Raw genomic sequence first — 18,102 nt, forward strand, 5'->3', positions numbered from 1 at the left:
GTGACAGAACTCAAAGTTCAGCAGTGAAACACTGTTATTTTACATGTTTTCCCATAATTATTACAATCAAACTCCTTCAATTAAGTGACAGAACTCAAAGTTCAGCAGTGAAACACTGTTATTTCACAGGTTTTTCCTCAATTATTACGATCAAACTCCTTCAATAAAGTGACAGAACTTAAAGTTCAGCAGTGAAACACTGTTATTTTACAGGTTTTCCCATAATTATTACAATCAAACTCCTTCAATTAAGTGACAGAACTTAAAGTTCAGCAGTGAAACACTGTTATTTCACAGGTTTTTCCTCAATTATTACAATCAAACTCCTTCAATAAAGTGACAGAACTCAAAGTTCAGCAGAGAAACACTTTTATTGTACAGATTGTTAGAAACAAAAAGCTTCAAGTGTTAACAAACGATCAGGATTGTAAAACTGCTTTATTTTGGAAGCAAGTGTGCTGTATAAAACAGATTCAAATGATTTAAAACTTTAGCTTGCAGTGTTTGTTCAAATATAATGTTTAAATACAGTATGTAAAGTTAAAAACCTATAGAAGTACAATCTAAACACTATTTATGGATCAATATGCATGGCAGCTGCCACCATTGGTGTGTGAATGTGTGTGAATAGGTGAATGAGAGGCCATACGCGCTTTGGATAAAAGCGCTATTGCTATATAAGTGCAGTCCATTGAACATAACATAATGGCCAAGTAGTAAATTAAACTTTATGTCCACAATTCTGAACTATCCCTTCAATGTCATCAGATGATTTCAACTTTTAAAAGCGGAGAAAGCAACATATTGTGCTGTTGAACCGAGGGGGTTGTGGTCAGGTCTACAGTTTTTTAGCTTTACCATTTCAGTTTTATATTGTTTTCCACAATATTCTCCCGACCCCTGGGGGCTCCATAATATATGTGAACATTATACTGTTTAATTCAGAATCCCAACTATACAGTGTATTACTAAGTAAAAATCAAAACATACCACACCACAAAAGGTCAATGAATCAGTGGCACAAGTGAAGAGCAGATAAGGAACAATCCTCCAGATTGGCAGTAATCAGCTGGATCCTTGGTGCATGGTGCATCTGGGAAAATGAAAAAAAAGGACACTATGATTCACTGGAAAGTCCGGGACTGTACATTAGGAGGGGGTGGGTGGTAGGAAAAAAGATATATACGGTGGGGAGGAGACTGTCTACAGATACACCTGTGTGATGTTGCTACGGAGTTAAGCTAATAAACGTATACTATACTCACAACCACAGCAGGGGACACAACTATTTTGTTACCCTGCCATGTGGCGGACAGACCTCGCAAATGTCACTCGCCCAATAGCCTCCAGCTGCAACCACTCGAGTCCCTGAGTGATGACTGCTTGGCGCCGCCTCGGTAGAAAAAATTCCCTTTTCATGATATTTGGCGCCTCTGATTGGCTCAATTTTGTTTCAATCTGTATGCATCTACAAATCATATTATACCAGGTAGTCAATTCCGTTAGACTGCGAATCAAATTGACGGATCTCCCCAATCAAATTGACGGAAATCCGTCTTGAGACGGAACACTTTAATGCCTGCATTCAACATCGATTATCTATTGTTCAGGATGTAGGAACGTTATACTTTTTCATTCATACAAAAATACAAAAATACCTTCTAGAATATAAGTATGTTTTATCATTTCCTGTAGTAATTCCTAGAACGTGAGTTATAGACCTAAATGCATCGATTGCCGTTTATTCCCTAGACACGCTATATTAAAAAATTCAACTGTATATGATCGTATACGTTATGCGTCATCATGCACGGAGGAAAGGGGGGGGGGGCGGCGTTTATAATTACGTGATCGTCAGTAAATGCTTTATGTAGTATGGGTGATATATTGATCAGATGGTTTGCAGTGAAATGAATAAATTGGGCTGAAAATAACCAGGGTTTAGCCCAGTCAGATTTAAGGCTTTAAGACTTTTTAATGCCAATCAGAATTAAATTTAATACCAATTTCACGATAACAAAATGGCAAAAATCATGGGTACTCTCAGTACTCATTCAAGGGTACTACGACTATGCCTGCACCTCATGGTACCAAAGCACCTCAAAGGCACTAAAAACAAGATTACAAACATCACAAAACAAACTGGTCAGACTACTGCTTAACCTCACTCCTAAAACCCACTTTACCCCTGCCCACATTCAAAACCGCTCTTAAAGAGCACCTACGGGAGACTGCAATTCGAAACTGGCCACCGTAAATGTCCACCCCCCCCCCCCCTCCTCCTAATGTACAGTCTCATCCCCATCATATATATATAATATTTTCTGTTAGGATCTCTGGGTAACAGTACTGTATATTATTTGCATATCGTATATGTCACAAATGTAACAGTACTACAGTATATACCTGTATGTCATGTATGTCCCTATGCCATAAATGTCATGATGTCATGTATGTTTTTACTGTATTTATTTCTGTATATGTTCGGACAGAGATACGGGATGGTTTGAAAGCTCGGCGTTGCTAATAAATATTTTTAATATTTTTTTATAAACTGCTCAAAGCGGCATTATTTCCGCCGTTGGGTGATCACAGCGCCTGCGCACCATCCCGTATCTCTGTCCGAAACCCTCGTGCAACTGTGAGCACATTTGTAATGTCTCTGTGATACTTGTATAACGAACGGTTCGGCCAGAACCAGTCCTTCAGGGTAAATCTAGGTTGGTTTCCCATTGAGGAGCAAGTGACTGTGGATTCACTCGGTGCAGCACAGTCACGAAAGGGGCTATGGACCCTGATGTAAACAAGACAAACGTCTTTCTCTGGTCTGCATCACCTTAACAATTGTGTGTATTGAGCCGTACTGTATTGTACCCATTCTGCAATCTGTTAAATAAAGTTTTCATTCATTCATTCAGCCAGCCGCCGCGCTCACTGGGGCTATTGATAGCGTCAATTAATTGTTGTTGTTGTTGGTACTGCCGCTGCGGATGTGAACGGGGCCGGAGGGGCTTTGGGAGGATGGGAAAGTTATTATTATTATTATTATTATAATAGTAATTGGCTATCATACGTGCCTAGCTAGCGTTAGCTAAAAGAGCCCTCGCAGTGAAGTTATTATTATTATAGCTATCATACTGCAATATAAACTGAGTTTTATAGTGAAAAGAGCAGCTTTATTTTGGTCAAGATTGAAGGCTCTATATTGCAGGAAATTGCACATACAGGTGTTCATTAAATGTAAAAAAAATAAAATAAAAAAAAAGAATAAAAAAGAATCTTGCACCCCCACTTTCAACTATAACTAGGCGGCCATGGGTGTATATATGAATTTTGAATGCCATGGCGAAAAAATTCAATATTGATCTCAATAACGCTGTACAGCGAGATCCAATAGGGTCCAGCTGCAGACTCGGAGCCTCGGTCCAGATTGGAACTTCCGCCCTGCCACAGGACTATTACTCCTGTGACAGGGCAATGCGCTGATTGGCGGAAAGTACGGAAGTATCTCGAAGTACGTCTGACGTATCTCGAATTACGTCTGACGTTTCTCTACGTTAGCGAACATTAAACGTTGTATTCATAAAATAATATAAATTCAGCAGCATGGGGAGGGCCGGGGGGAGGGGAGGTACAGGTAGTAGAAGACATAGAGGTACAGGTCACATAATTATAGTACAGTGGAGAAGTAAAAATAGAATAAAAAGGCAGTGGAAACAATATACAATATTATTAACTCTAATAATAACACGCCTCGCAGGCTCATTATAATACGAGAGCCGTGGGTCTGCATTGTATAGAGCGGATCCCCCGGCCGTATTCAAGCGCTGGAGCGCTTTGCCATGGATAAAACTGTATTAATATAGTAGTAATAATAGTAGTTGGCTAGTTGCGCGCTTCTGGCCACCTCCCGCAGTGCGCGCATACACACATACTGTCTGTAGCCTATACAGTACGTGCAAAATTAGTTGTCAAGAGCCAATCGCACAGGTTGCCTCATCTCATCTGGCTCTGCAAATAGATCTAGAGTCTGAATATCATATATAGCCTGCTGATGATCTCTCTCAAATCCATTCTGAGAACGGAATGCAGTGCCTGCGACGCGGGTCTTGATTGATTGATTGATTGATTGATTGATTGAAAATTGTATTAACAGATCATGCTGGACCTACAAAAGGCCTTTGACACTGTCAATCACTCCATTCTTGATTGAACATTTTATTAACAGATTGCAGAATGGGTACAGTACAGTACAGCTCAATACACACAATTGTTAAGGGGATGCAGACCAGAGAAAGACTTTCGCCTTGGGGGGGGGGGGGGGGTCGGGTAGGAGGGGTGGGTGGGTGGGGGACACTGTGCAACTGTACAAGCAAAACTGTACATTGGAATATTGACAAAACCATACTTGGTCATTTACTGTACATTGGAGGGGGTTGGGTTACAACACAGGAGCAGAGTATAAACAACAGTACAGGAATGAGAAACAGTACTGTACTGTTTTGTAGGTCCAGCATGATCTGTTAATACAATTTTCAATCAATCAATCAATCAATCAATCAATCAATCAATCAAGACCCTCGTCGCGGGCACTGCATTCCGTTCTCAGAATGGATTTGAGACGAGAGAGAGAGAGAGAGAGAGAGAGAGAGAGATCATCAGCAGGCTATATATGATATTCAGACTCTAGATCTATTTGCAGAGCCAGATGAGATGAGGCAACCTGTGCGATTGGCTCTTGACAACTAATTTTGCACGTACTGTATAGGCTACAGACAGTATGTGTGTATGCGCGCACTGCGGGAGGTGGCCAGAAGCGCGCAACTAGCCAACTACTATTATTACTACTATATTAATACAGTTTGATCCATCGCAAAGCGCTCCAGCGCTTGAATACGGCCGGGGGATCCGCTCTATACAATGCAGACCCACGGCTCTCGTATTATAATGAGCCCGCGAGGCGTGTTATTATTAGAGTTAATAATATTGTATATTGTTTCCACTGCCTTTTTATTCTATTTTTACTTCTCCACTGTACTATAATTATGTGACCTGTACCTCTATGTCTTCTACTACCTGTACCTCCCCTCCCCCCGGCCCTCCCCATGCTGCTGAATTTATATTATTTTATGAATACAACGTTTAATGTTCGCTAACGTAGAGAAACGTCAGACGTAATTCGAGATACGTCAGACGTACTTCGAGATACTTCCGTACTTTCCGCCAATCAGCGCATTGCCCTGTCACAGGAGTAATAGTCCTGTGGCAGGGCGGAAGTTCCAATCTGGACCGAGGCTCCGAGCGGAAGTTCCAATCTGGACCGAGGCTCCGAGTCTGCAGCTCGACCCTACTTGCGAGATCTGGCGGTCAAAGCATGGCGGGCAATAACCCTTTACAGCGTGGATGTGTTAATAATGATTTGAAGATGTTTACACTTTTTTTTACAACCCTACTGTTCTCCCAAGAATTAAATAAAGGTTTGATGATGATGACATGTCCTAGAAGAGAGATATAGATAGAGTGGGTGTGTTTGTGTTTGTACATGGAAGTTATACTCACATCAGCTTAAGGGAGATGCCATCCATGTCAATTCAGCATAGGATGATTCAGATGGCCTTGTGGTCAGCAGGGTCCCCCTCTGGCTGCTGGCCTCTGGTAGAGGTGTAGATCACCAGTGTCATCCCTCTGAGAACACAATTAGACTTTAGACAGTGGCTTGCGAGCACGATGAGCCTCATTTCTTTATTTTGTGATTGCTCTATCTATCTGATCTTATTACAAAATACTTGCCTCCTAGATCACTAAATGCGGGGCTCCTATCCTATTGAACATATTTTACTTTGTGTGTTTATTTTAACAATAATTTGTGATGCCATCACACAAACTGGCATTTAAAGGGTCAAATTTCAAAAAGTCCTGCACCAGAATGCAGGAAATTAAGTTTTTGTAACAAAATAATTGTGTGTGTGTGTGTGTGTGTGTGTGTGTGTGTGTGCGTGTGTGTGAGAGAGAGAGAGAGAGAGAGAGAGATGATGGACAATTGCTTGCTGTGTGAGAGAGAGAGAGAGAGAGAGAGAGAGAGAGAGAGAGAGAGAGAGAGAGAGATAGAGATTAAGTACATTTGCTGAAATACAGTTGTTCTTAATTTTCTCACTTGCTATGTGAGAATGTTAGTTATTATGTTCTCAATGCCCTTGCATTGTATGAGTTGTGTGGACGCGTTTGCTAGTTCTAGTGCTATCCCTTTGTACATTGTGGCTGTGTCTGACAAAAGTTAACAATAAATAATGGTATTAGGAATACATTTGCCTCCTGCGTGAACTGTGCATAGCTGAATAGACTGTATTTTAACACCGGTCATATGGTGGTACTTGGAGAGCCAGCTACATTCTCAGGTGGTACTTGGTGTAAAAAGTTTGAGAACCACTGATCTATCATGTATAAAATTCAACTCACAATTCTACATGGGCTTCAGGTGGTGGTCTGCGTCTTCAGGTGGTGACATACTTCCCGCAACTGGCGAAGAATCTCTGAAATATTGGATTGTTTGACAGTGACACACAACAGAATATTATTTTATGCCTGAATTTCCCCAAAATGGCTAATTGGACAGCACTTCTCCACCATCAGTGGCTATACGTGTCAGATAGGTGCAGATAGGAGAATCTGTCTGAATGACAAAGAAATCGCTTAACTCTCCCTCCCTCGGCCGCTATTGGCGCGACGGTGTAGCGGTCATTCCTATATGGCTATGACTATGAGCCCAGATGCAACGAGTAATTGTCTACTCAAAATCAACTAAGTGTCATGATTACGTCATTACAACCTGGGACTTGGATGGGAGAGCAGGAAAGATCCAATGTCTTCAGTCAAAAATCCGCCAATCAATGCAAAGGTAAACATACGTCTTTAGAGACGTTTTATATAAGAATAAACACCAGTGAACTTGTGTATAAAATTCAACTCACGCTACAGGCAGTCTCTGCCTGCGTGCAACTGCTGGTCTCTGGTGGTAATTCAGGAATGGCTTCAAGTTCCTCTGGCGAAGAATCTCTGAAATATTGAATACGACAATAAAAATGTTATGCCAGTGAGAGAGGGAGACGGAGATAGAGGGAGAGACAGACATAGCACTGCTGTGTCATCAAATGACAAAGGCTTTGGCAATGTAGGTGTTGTGTGAAGTGGAGGGGGTCGAGGTGAGAGAGACAGAAAGACAGAGATGAAAACACAGATAAAGGTGTGAAGTTTGAAGTGGGGTGAGAGAGACAGACAATATTGAATTGAAAGATAATACTTACTGAGCTGAATCAATGGCAGTGTGGTAATAGGGGCTGGAGTTATACATTGGCATTCCTAGAGAAAGAGCAACATAATTAACAAAATAAGGAAAAAATAAGCACCATCAAAGTAGTTATCAATGAGCACCATATAACCTACAGTAGCAAGTGTACCTAGCTCCATATACCTAGCGCATGTCTGGTGGTAAAAACAAAACATGATTTGAGAATGTGTTAGTTAACTCACCTTGATAGCGGCGATGATTGCCAGCGAATTCTAAAAAGAAGACGATCAAAATATTCAAAAAACCTTGTATGCAATTTATCAAGACTGTGTATATATATATATATATGTTTAGAGTAGCAGGAGCTAGAAGTTCAAATATGTCAGTCTTTCAAAGCCCCATTTTTTATATATAACAAAAGGCAGAATGAACATCACTGCCGCCCTGCTGGATTGAATGAATGAATGAATGAAAACTTTATTAACAGATTGCAGAATGGGTACAGTGCAGTACAGCTCAATACATACAATTGTTAAGGGGATGCAGACCAGAGAAAGACTTTCGTCTTGTTTCCACCAGGGTCCCCCATTTCCATTTCATCGTAACATATATGACATACATGACATACAGATAGACAGTACTGCTACATCTATACATTTATGACATACCAGATTTGCAATTACAGTACTGTATTTGTGATACAAAAAGAGTCCAGAAAGAAAAGAGTATATACATTAGGCGTAGAAACTGTACATTGGATTGGGTAGGTGGGGGTGGGACTGTACATTGGAGGTGGTTGGGGGGGGGGGGGGGGGGGGGGTAGGAGTGGGGGGGGGGGGGTGTTGGGTAGGAGTGGGGGGGGGGGGGGGGGGGGTTGGGTAGGAGGGGTGGGTATTAAATTCTGAATTGCAGGTAGGCCTGAATAAGTATTTACTGTGCAAAATAACCAAACCAGATAAATAATATCTGTTTTTTTATGAAGCACAGATCATGTTAATTAAGTATTCTGAGTCTGAGCAGACAGAAAACCATCTTACCCTCAGCAAGGGATTACTTTGTGCTGAAGACCCACAATGCAACACAACAACTGCAAGCTAAAATGCCTCACATACAAAACGAAATAAAATAGAGCCATGGCTGTGTCCCAAGTTTAACACAATTGAACTATAATAAAGTATTTGTTAACACTAGTTACAACAATGCTTATGTAACTATTAAAAACGTACATTTTAATCACGAAACAAAATGGCAGAATAACGTTAGCTAGCATGATAGCTAGCTAACGTTAGTAGCTATAATAATATGCATCACTATTTGCTCAAACAAGCTCCAAACTATTTGCCACGGCACAGAGATAACATTTAGTCAAACGATAACAGCCCGGTGATGGTATCTGAACGGAATCATACTATTCCCATAAGAACTCACTTACCAGTTAAGTACCATCTAGCATGTTAGCTAATAATGCTAACAAGCTTCGTTCTAGCCTACTAGTTGCCACCACGGTAATAATTCACAAAGTAGCATGTAGTCAAACGATGACAGCAAGATTATGGTATGTGAATGGCATAATACATAATATTGTCAATGACTTACCAAGGAGTTTGGCTCAGACTATTTGTCAAGCAGTCAGTGAAGACACCATCCATCGCGCCAAAGTGTTTGAATACCTCAAGTCCCGTGAGATCTTCTAGGTCTCGCGAGTTGCTTAGGACTATACCCTCTCGAAGGGGAGGGGAGGGGGAGGAGGGGAGGGGGAATCTACTAAATTGATTCAACGACAGTTTTCAAATGTTGAAATGGTATCTGTAATTAAATATTGAATCAACATAGCTTTTTCAACCTCAACCAAAAATAACCAATCTGACTGTACATTGGAGGTGGTTGGGTGGGTGGGGGGGTTGGGTAGGAGGGGTGGGTGGGGGACACTGTACAACTGTACATAAATATTACAGTGACAGTCCAGTTGAGTTAATGGATGGAGGGGGGGGGGGGCGTTGACTTGCAACGGATGGACTATAGTGCAGCAATGCAAGTTCAATTCACAGTTATTACTACAGACCGGTGGCACTCACCTCTGTGGTCATGAAATGTTTCGAGAGGCTGGTCAAGGACCACATTTGTGCCTCCCTCCCCAGTGATATGGACCCTATGCAATTTGCATACAGGACAAACAGGTCCACTGACGACGCGGTCTCCCAGGTACTGCACAGCACCCTCTCTCACCTTGACCGTCAGAAGGGGGGCTATGTGAGACTGTTGTTCATACAGCTCAGCGTTCAACACCATAGTCCCCATCACCAGACTGGTGGACAAGCTGATCGAGCTGGGTCCGAGCTCCGCCCTGAGCGCCTGGGTACTGGACTTTCTGAGTGAAAGACCCCAGGCGGTCAGGGTGGGGGGTCAGACCTCCAACACCATCACCCAATTCAATTTCATCAATTTCATCTCTGTGCGTCAGAGTTATTTTTTTACAGAGCGCTAGCTGCTCCCTACTTCCAGTCCTTGTGCTAAACTATAGGCTATAGTTGCTTGCTTCCAGCCCTTGTGCTAAGCTATAGCTAGCTGGTCCCTATACTGCTTCCAGCCCTTGTGCTAAGCTATATAGCTAGCTGCTCCCTACTGCTTCCAGCCCTTGTGCTAAGCTATAGGCTAGCTGGTCCCTATACTGCTTCCAGCCCTTGTGCTAAGCTATAGCTAGCTGCTCCCTACTGCTTCCAGCCCTTGTGCTAAGCTATAGGCTAGCTGGTCCCTATACTGCTTCCAGCCCTTGTGCTAAGCTATAGCTAGCTGGTCCCTATACTGCTTCCAGCCCTTGTGCTAAGCTATAGCTAGCTGCTCCCTACTGCTTCCAGCCCTTGTGCTAAGCTATATGCTAGCTGGTCCCTATACTGCTTCCAGCCCTTGTGCTAAGCTATAGCTAGCTGCTCCCTACTGCTTCCAGCCCTTGTGCTAAGCAGGCTAGCTGGTCCCTATACTGCTTCCAGCCCTTGTGCTAAGCTATAGCTAGCTGGTCCCTATACTGCTTCCAGCCCTTGTGCTAAGCTATAGCTAGCTGCTCCCTACTGCTTCCAGCCCTTGTGCTAAGCTATAGGCTAGCTGGTCCCTATACTGCTTCCAGCCCTTGTGCTAAGCTATAGCTAGCTGCTCCCTACTGCTTCCAGCCCTTATGCTAAGCTATAGGCTAGCTGGTCCCTATACTGCTTCCAGCCCTTGTGCTAAGCTATAGCTAGCTGCTCCCTACTGCTTCCAGCCCTTGTGCTAAGCTATAGCTAGCTGGTCCCTATACTGCTTCCAGTCCTTGTGCTAAGCTATAGCTAGCTGGTCCCTATACTGCTTCCAGCCCTTGTGCTAAGCTATAGCTAGCTGCTCCCTACTGCTTCCAGCCCTTATGCTAAGCTATAGGCTAGCTGGTCCCTATACTGCTTCCAGCCCTTGTGCTAAGCTATAGCTAGCTGCTCCCTACTGCTTCCAGCCCTTGTGCTAAGCTATAGGCTAGCTGGTCCCTATACTGCTTCCAGCCCTTGTGCTAAGCTATAGCTAGCTGGTCCCTATACTGCTTCCAGCCCTTGTGCTAAGCTATAGCTAGCTGCTCCCTACTGCTTCCAGCCCTTATGCTAAGCTATATGCTAGCTGGTCCCTATACTGCTTCCAGCCCTTGTGCTAAGCTATAGCTAGCTGCTCCCTACTGCTTCCAGCCCTTGTGCTAAGCAGGCTAGCTGGTCCCTATACTGCTTCCAGCCCTTGTGCTAAGCTATATAGCTAGCTGCTCCCTACTGCTTCCAGCCCTTGTGCTAAGCTATATATCTAGCTGCTCCCTGACACATGCCTCCTCTATTTGAACGACCACATCAAACAAGAGGTGGACGCGGGCAAATACTGCGGCATGGTCATGCTGGACCTACAAAAGGCCTTCGATACTGTCAATCACTCCATTCTGATTGACAAGCTAAAAGCAATTGATTTTGATAGCTTATCAGTGAGCTGGATGCAATCCTACCTGGAGGGGAGAGAACAGATGGTAGAGGTAAACGGTATACTCTATCCCCCCCCCTCACAGTGAGCTGTGGTGTTCCACAAGGAAGCATACTAGGACCGCTACTCTTCCTAATTTATGCAAATGACATGTCGTCAGCCTGTGACTGCAACTTGTTCCTGTTTGCGGACGACTCAGCCATGCTGGTCTCTGACAAGAACAAGTTGCAGGTTGAAAAAACCCTCAGCTCGGAACTATATAGGCAAAATCTGCATATGGCTCGCTGATAACAAACTATCATTACACATGGGCAAAACAGAGTCCATTCTCTTCGGTTCAAATAACAAACTCAGCAAGACCGACGGCTTCTCAGTTGCAGTGCATGGGTGACAATATTGTCACAAGGAAAGATGAAATTACCTACCTGGGTTCCATCCTATGTGACAAAATGGCATCCAATGTAATAAAAAAAGTCAACCAACGAACTAGATTCTTGTACCGGATCTCCTCTCAAGAAACAAGAATACCCTGAAGACTCTGGCAGGAGCCCTCATTCAATATACTACGACTATGCGTGCACCTCATGGTACCAAAGCACCTCATAGGCGCTTAAATCTAAATTACAAACATCACAAAACAAACTGGTCAGACTACTACTTGACCTTACCCCCAGAACCCACCTCACCCCTGCCCACTTTGACAACCTAGGATGGCTTAGAGTAGACGACAGAGTACAGCAACTTGCAATGGGCCTGGTCTACAAGATACACTATACGACTAAGGTACCCATGTACATGTCAAAATACTTCCCAAAGGTCAGTGAATACCACAACCACTAGAGGAAGCTCAACAAATCATGTTAAACCCAGATTCGGCTCAAACAATGAACTAAACACGTTTCGCAATTATGCCACATCAATGTGGAACGCCCTACCCAAAGCTGTAAAGGAATGTGAATCACTACCCACTTTCAAAAACACCCTCAAAGAACACCTATACGGGATACTGCAATTCGAAACATGGCCCCTACAAATTTACATTTACATTTACATTTAGTCATTTAGCTGACGCTTTTATCCAAAGCGACTTACATGTTCTGTACGACAAGCCATCAGGAAGGGCACAAGCTGAGCAACAATGTTCATCAAAGTGTTGAGTGCTGGTTAGTTTATTAGGACAAGTGCATGACAGTACGGTTAGTTAGGGTTAGATTATTTTTTTTTAATTCAGATAATGGTTGAAGAAGTGCGTCTTTAGTCGACGGCGAAAGATTGGACGTGTTTCGGCTGTCCTAACTGGGGTGGGTATAGTTCATTCCACCATTGTGGGGCAAGGACTGAGAATAGGCGACTTCTCTTTGATGACCCTCCCGGAGCTTGGATAGGAGTAGGTCTGAGGCGGCCAGAAGATGCAGAGCGTAGGGGTCTTGAGGGTGTGTAGTTAGAAACCATTGATCGGAGGTAGGCGGGAGCGGTTCCCTTTGCCGCACGGTATGCTAGGTCGAGGGCCTTGAAGCGGATTCGTGCAGCAATGGGGAGCCAGTGCAGGTCCCTAAGAAGTGGGGTGACATGGGCCGACTTCGGTAGGTTTGAGATCAGGCGGGCCGCTGCATTCTGAATGAGTTGAAACATTTCCTAACCCAGTTGTCCCCCCCCCCCCCCCCCCCCCAACCCCCCCCCCCCACCTCCAATGTACAGCCCCCCCCCCCCCCCCCCCACCCCACCCAACCCCACCCCACCTACCCAACCTCCTCCAATGTATACAGTTTCGACATCAAATGTATATACACTCTTTTTCTGGACACTTTTTGTATCACAAACAGTACTGTATTTGCAAATCTGGTATGTCATAAATGTATAGATGTAGCAGTACTGTCTATCTGTAAGTCGTGTACATATGATGAATTGAAAATGGGGGAAGTCTTTCTCTGGTCTGCATCCCCTTAACAATTGTATGTATTGAGCTGTACTGCACTGTACCCATTCTGCAATCTGTTAATAAACTTTTAAATCAATCAATCAATCAATCAATCAATCAATCAATCAATCAATCAATCAATCAATCAATCAATCAATCACATTATAATTACATTGTCATTTAGCTACCGGCAAAAGACACAGATACCTATGCAAGCTGTTCTGCGCATGGGAGGTTCTTATATAAATCGTCATTACACAAAAAAAAAAACTTTTTCCGCCCTGAAAGACAGGAACAGCAGCAAGACCCGACCCAGTAAGACATTTATATTAAGTCATTGTTTTCAAATAGTCATTATATAATAGAAATCTGCGACTGTCGTCTTGTCTTAAAATTTACATTTCCACGTATTTTACCGTAACAATATGCTAGCGTACATGTTTGTTCGTGCAAAGCAGCTAAAGCAATGAATGTGTTCATGCACACATGTAAGAATTAAGAATGGGAAATTCAGAAATAAAAAGTATACACTTGGTAGAATCAATATGAACAAAACTTTGCATTATATTCGAAAATCATTTAAGGTGTATTCGTGCACACGTGTCCCGCATGTCTTTGGAAAGACCAGATTACTTATTTGCCATGAAAGAGTTCTCTGCAGTATATGACAGCAGTCATAGAGTGTATATTTTCAGCAATACGTTTGTTTAGGTTAAGGTTAAAACTTAGGAGATTTTATCTTTTTTTAAATGTGATAATATTTCCACAGAGGTTGTTACAGCAGGATCTCACTGCCACCTATAGTATAGCGGCGCCTATGTACATGTATGTACCACGTGGATGGTTTGCAGGTTATTGTTACGAGACCGCCGCCATCTTATGACCGCCGCCATCTTATGAGTGAAAACAAACGAATTTCTACCATCAAATGGCATTTCACTATTTCGAAAGCCTTTCTAGGCGAGATATGCGTCAAATAAGCTTGCCCTGATTGACTTGTCCAAATTGGTTCAGTTATCTGCAATATTGGCTGAGATATATTAAACAGATTTGTTTGCGGTTTTTTGATAATCATGTCCTTAATTTGCATATAAATGATACATGGGACACTCTGACAACTTTCAAATCTAGAAACACTGGTTAGAAGTATATTTCCGGGGGGTGCATGATACCCCCCTCTATCCTAAAGATGATTAAAGCCCAACCTCCAGGTTAAACCCTACTGATCAATTATGGGTAGTTTACATCATTGGTATATAATTTCATTATTTATTTTTTTCCATTTGACACCGGAAATGCCACTCTGAAAGAGTTAAAAAGGTCCACGCACGAATAACATGCACGTGCGAATCAAAAAAGCTTATCAAACGCCGACGTCACTACAGCCAGGTGCATATTAATGAGCCGAATCTAAAAGCTAGCACGGCCGTGACGTCACTTCAGGAAATGCCTTGCCCGTCCGGGTCATAGTACTAGTTCAATGGTGGCCCACTAGGTGCATCACAGTTAGCCTATATAGTATATAGCTCCGCCGTCCCTGCTGCCTACAGTCAGGACCACTACACTGACGTTAGCCTATGGTTCTCTCCTCTTTGTGTGCCCCCGTCCTCGCGGGTGTCCTGCGGAGGAGCTTGTGGACGCGACAACAGCGGCGGCCGTTGTTAGCTCATAGCTATCGTGAACCACTAGCCTTTACGGGCTCGAGCACCCTACAGCATAGACATCTATATTCTATTATAGATATCTATGCCCTACAGGCTGCCACCATTGTCGCCGTTGTCGCGTCCATGGCCCCCCGGCAGGGTACCCGTGGGGACGGGGTGTACAGAGAGGAGAGAACCATTTTGGGTCGGCCGTTCATGCCGGCCAGCGAGCCGGATGTCGGGATATTTTGTTAGCACAATAGCTACCAAGCTAAGCTATGTTAGCTAAGTTAGCTAAGTTATAAACACAATATGTGTACAACGACACAATGATTTACATTATTACAAATATGGTAACGTGGTTGTGGCTTTAGATATGGGTGGCTATAATCACGGAGCAATAGTGTTAGGTGAAACAGATACATTTTCATTCGGCTAGTAGTAGCAAGCATATATCAGTGCCATGCCACTAGCTGTGTGTGACTCTCAGCGCCCCCTGGTGCCCTGCACCTGTTGTGACGATCATTTCGATTACATATGAACCATTGATTAAAATATGCACGTGCAGTGATTGTGTTGGGCAGACAAAATGTTTGATAAAAACGCTAAAACTGGGTCAATTTCAATACTTTTTTTCCCCATTCTTCATGAAAGTCACTGTTGGCCTAGTCCACATTGTTTATTGAACAAAAATACAACAGAAGGTTTTGTAGATACAGTACTGAATTCTGCCATCCGGATGCATGCAATTTGAAATATGATTATAGAATATAAAATATCAGGCCTAAAATGGTTATGCGGTTAAAATGCGATTAATTAGATTAATTTTTTTAATTGCCTGACGGCACTAGAAATAACCTTTTTTGAAGTTTATTTGTGCTTCACTTCCACTTATTTTGTCTCAACAGTTTGGATTGCAGTTCCGCTTCATCAGTTGCAACATTTAGCCTATCTGCAGATTTAGGACAGGTTATATACACATGCACACACAGAACTTCCTGGAATTGTTAGATGTAACATGAGATTTGAGGGAATACTTAACTTCTGAAAAATGCCTGGTCATACATGTAAATGTAGGTCCTGTGGCCTGTCATTCAAATCGCTTAAACGTTATGTTGACCATCAGTTACTTCATAGACATGAAGCAAACAAGCAATTCCCTTGTGGTGTGGCTGACTGCAAACATCAGTTTCTGAAGTATACTGCTTTGAAAAAACATATGTACCGTGACCACAGGACCATCTCTGCTTCACAAAGAAATTATATAGGATGTTCATTCAAATGCGAGGCCGCAAGTTGTCAGGAGCAATATACTAATCTCAGGGATGTCATTGCACATCTGAAATTGCATATATTGAAAAAAGAGACAGTAAAATGTCCATTTGCAAATTGTGACAAAACCTATAAAGTAAAATCATCATTCACTAGCCATATCGCACGGTTGCATATTAATCAAACAGAGTTGTTTGTAACCCCTGGCCCTACACAATCGCAGTCTACTCAGGATTCCGCTGAGGTGCAAAGGGATTTAGATGAAAGTCATGTAGCAAGTTCATCTGACGACATGCCAGATGACACTGAAATGAGAGCCCTGTATCAAAAAAATCTATGCCTTTTTTACATGCGTCTGCAGGCTAAATGCCTCATTCCATCATCAACAATACAGATTATTGTTGAAGAAATTGACAGTTTGAATGATGCGTGTCATCGGTACACTAAGAAGGAATTCAAAAAGTTAATGGGAGCTAAAACAAACTTGTCTGAGACTGATATTGACAGTGTTTTGAGTATTTTGGGAGAAGCAGATTTGCATTCGCTGTGCAGCTCTCACCTTTCCACTGGGCACAGAAGAAAGATGTTCTTCCAAAAGAACTTTTCATATGTGCACCCACAGGCTATTTATCTTGGCACAGACGAGAATAGAAGGGAGTGCTATGCACAATATATCCCACTTCAGGATACTTTACGATCCATGTTAAAAGACCCAGTTGTGTGGCAACAGTGTGTGAAGCCACAAAATAATGCTGCTTCTACTAATGTGTTCACTGATATTTGCGATGGATCTGTTTTCAAGTCCAACGACTTATTCATGGAGCCAGGTATAAGCTTAAAGCTTATCTTGTACCAGGATGCATTTGAGGTAGTGAACCCTCTTGGATCATCAAAGAAGAAGCACAAAATTGTAGGAGTTTACTTTACACTTGCCAACTTCGAGGCCATCTATCGTTCTAGTGTTGACAACTTGCAGCTTTTGCTTCTGTGTCCTGAGAGGTACTTTAAGTACTTTGCACATGAAAAGTTGTTTGCACGGATGCTGTCAGATATTAGAGAACTTGAGAGGCATGGACTGGTCACTTCATCTGGCCAGGTGGTGCGGGCAACAGTCGTATGTATTCTGGGGGACAATTTAGGCTCTCACTCGATCGGTGGCTTTACTGAGAATTTCAGTACTGCAAGTCACTGCTGCAGGTATTGCTTAGTCCCTACAAATAAAATGGACAACCCGACAGACCGGTTTCCGGTAAGAACAGTTGAGACCTACAAGGAAGCACTGCGACAACTACAGGACTCTGAGGCAACACATGTAAAGGGACTCAAGTTTGACTCTGTTTTCAACTCTCTTAAGTATTTCCATGTATGCCAGCCAGGGCTCCCACCATGCATAGGCCATGACTTGTTTGAAGGCGTAGTAGCCTATGACCTTACCCTTTACTTGAGGTATTTTGTAAAGGTGAAGAAATGGTTCACATACACACAGCTGAACCGACGAATCGCACAGTTCAAATATGTGGGTTCTGATGCTGGTTCTGCTCCTTGTGAAGTAAGTATAAGTGGTATGAAGATTGGTGGTCAGGCGGCTGAGAATTGGTGTCTTTTGAGACTTCTACCAGTGATTATTGGGGATAAGATGTCGGATACTAAGGATCCAGTGTGGCAGTTACTGATCTTGCTGAAAGAGCTTTGTGAGTTGGTCTGTGCCCCCAAGATATCTGTACCTCAAATCTGTTTCCTCAATGTTCAGATTCAAGATTATCTTGAAACAAGGAAACAACTATTTCCCACAGAGAAACTCAAACCAAAACATCACTACCTCGTCCACTATCCCTCTTTGATCGTGAAACTTGGTCCGCTCATACGGTTGTGGACAATGAGGTTTGAGAGCAAACACTCATACTTCAAAAGATGCATAAGGAGGACACAGAACTTCAAAAATGTGTGTAAGACACTTGCAAACAATCATCAGCTGCTTCAGTCATATCTGAACTCCAGCTCTTTCTTTC

General features: G+C 42.8%; 1 long non-coding RNA gene across 1 annotated transcript; it reads right to left on the reverse strand.

Moving 5' to 3' along the window:
• Nucleotides 1-971: 971 nt before the first annotated feature.
• LOC311248694 lies at nt 972-8,987 on the reverse strand. The gene is made up of 7 exons (XR_014620973.1): nt 8,882-8,987; nt 7,528-7,557; nt 7,302-7,356; nt 6,969-7,053; nt 6,457-6,530; nt 5,560-5,685; nt 972-1,093 (listed from the first exon to the last, which is right to left on the reverse strand). It is a non-coding gene; the product is annotated as an uncharacterized lncRNA (long non-coding RNA).
• Between the last annotated feature and the right edge of the window lie 9,115 nt (nt 8,988-18,102).

The sequence above is a fragment of the Notolepis coatsorum genome (genome assembly GCF_963971535.1).
Source record: "Notolepis coatsorum genome assembly, contig: SCAFFOLD_889, whole genome shotgun sequence".
Classification (NCBI taxonomy): domain Eukaryota; kingdom Metazoa; phylum Chordata; class Actinopteri; order Aulopiformes; family Paralepididae; genus Notolepis; species Notolepis coatsorum.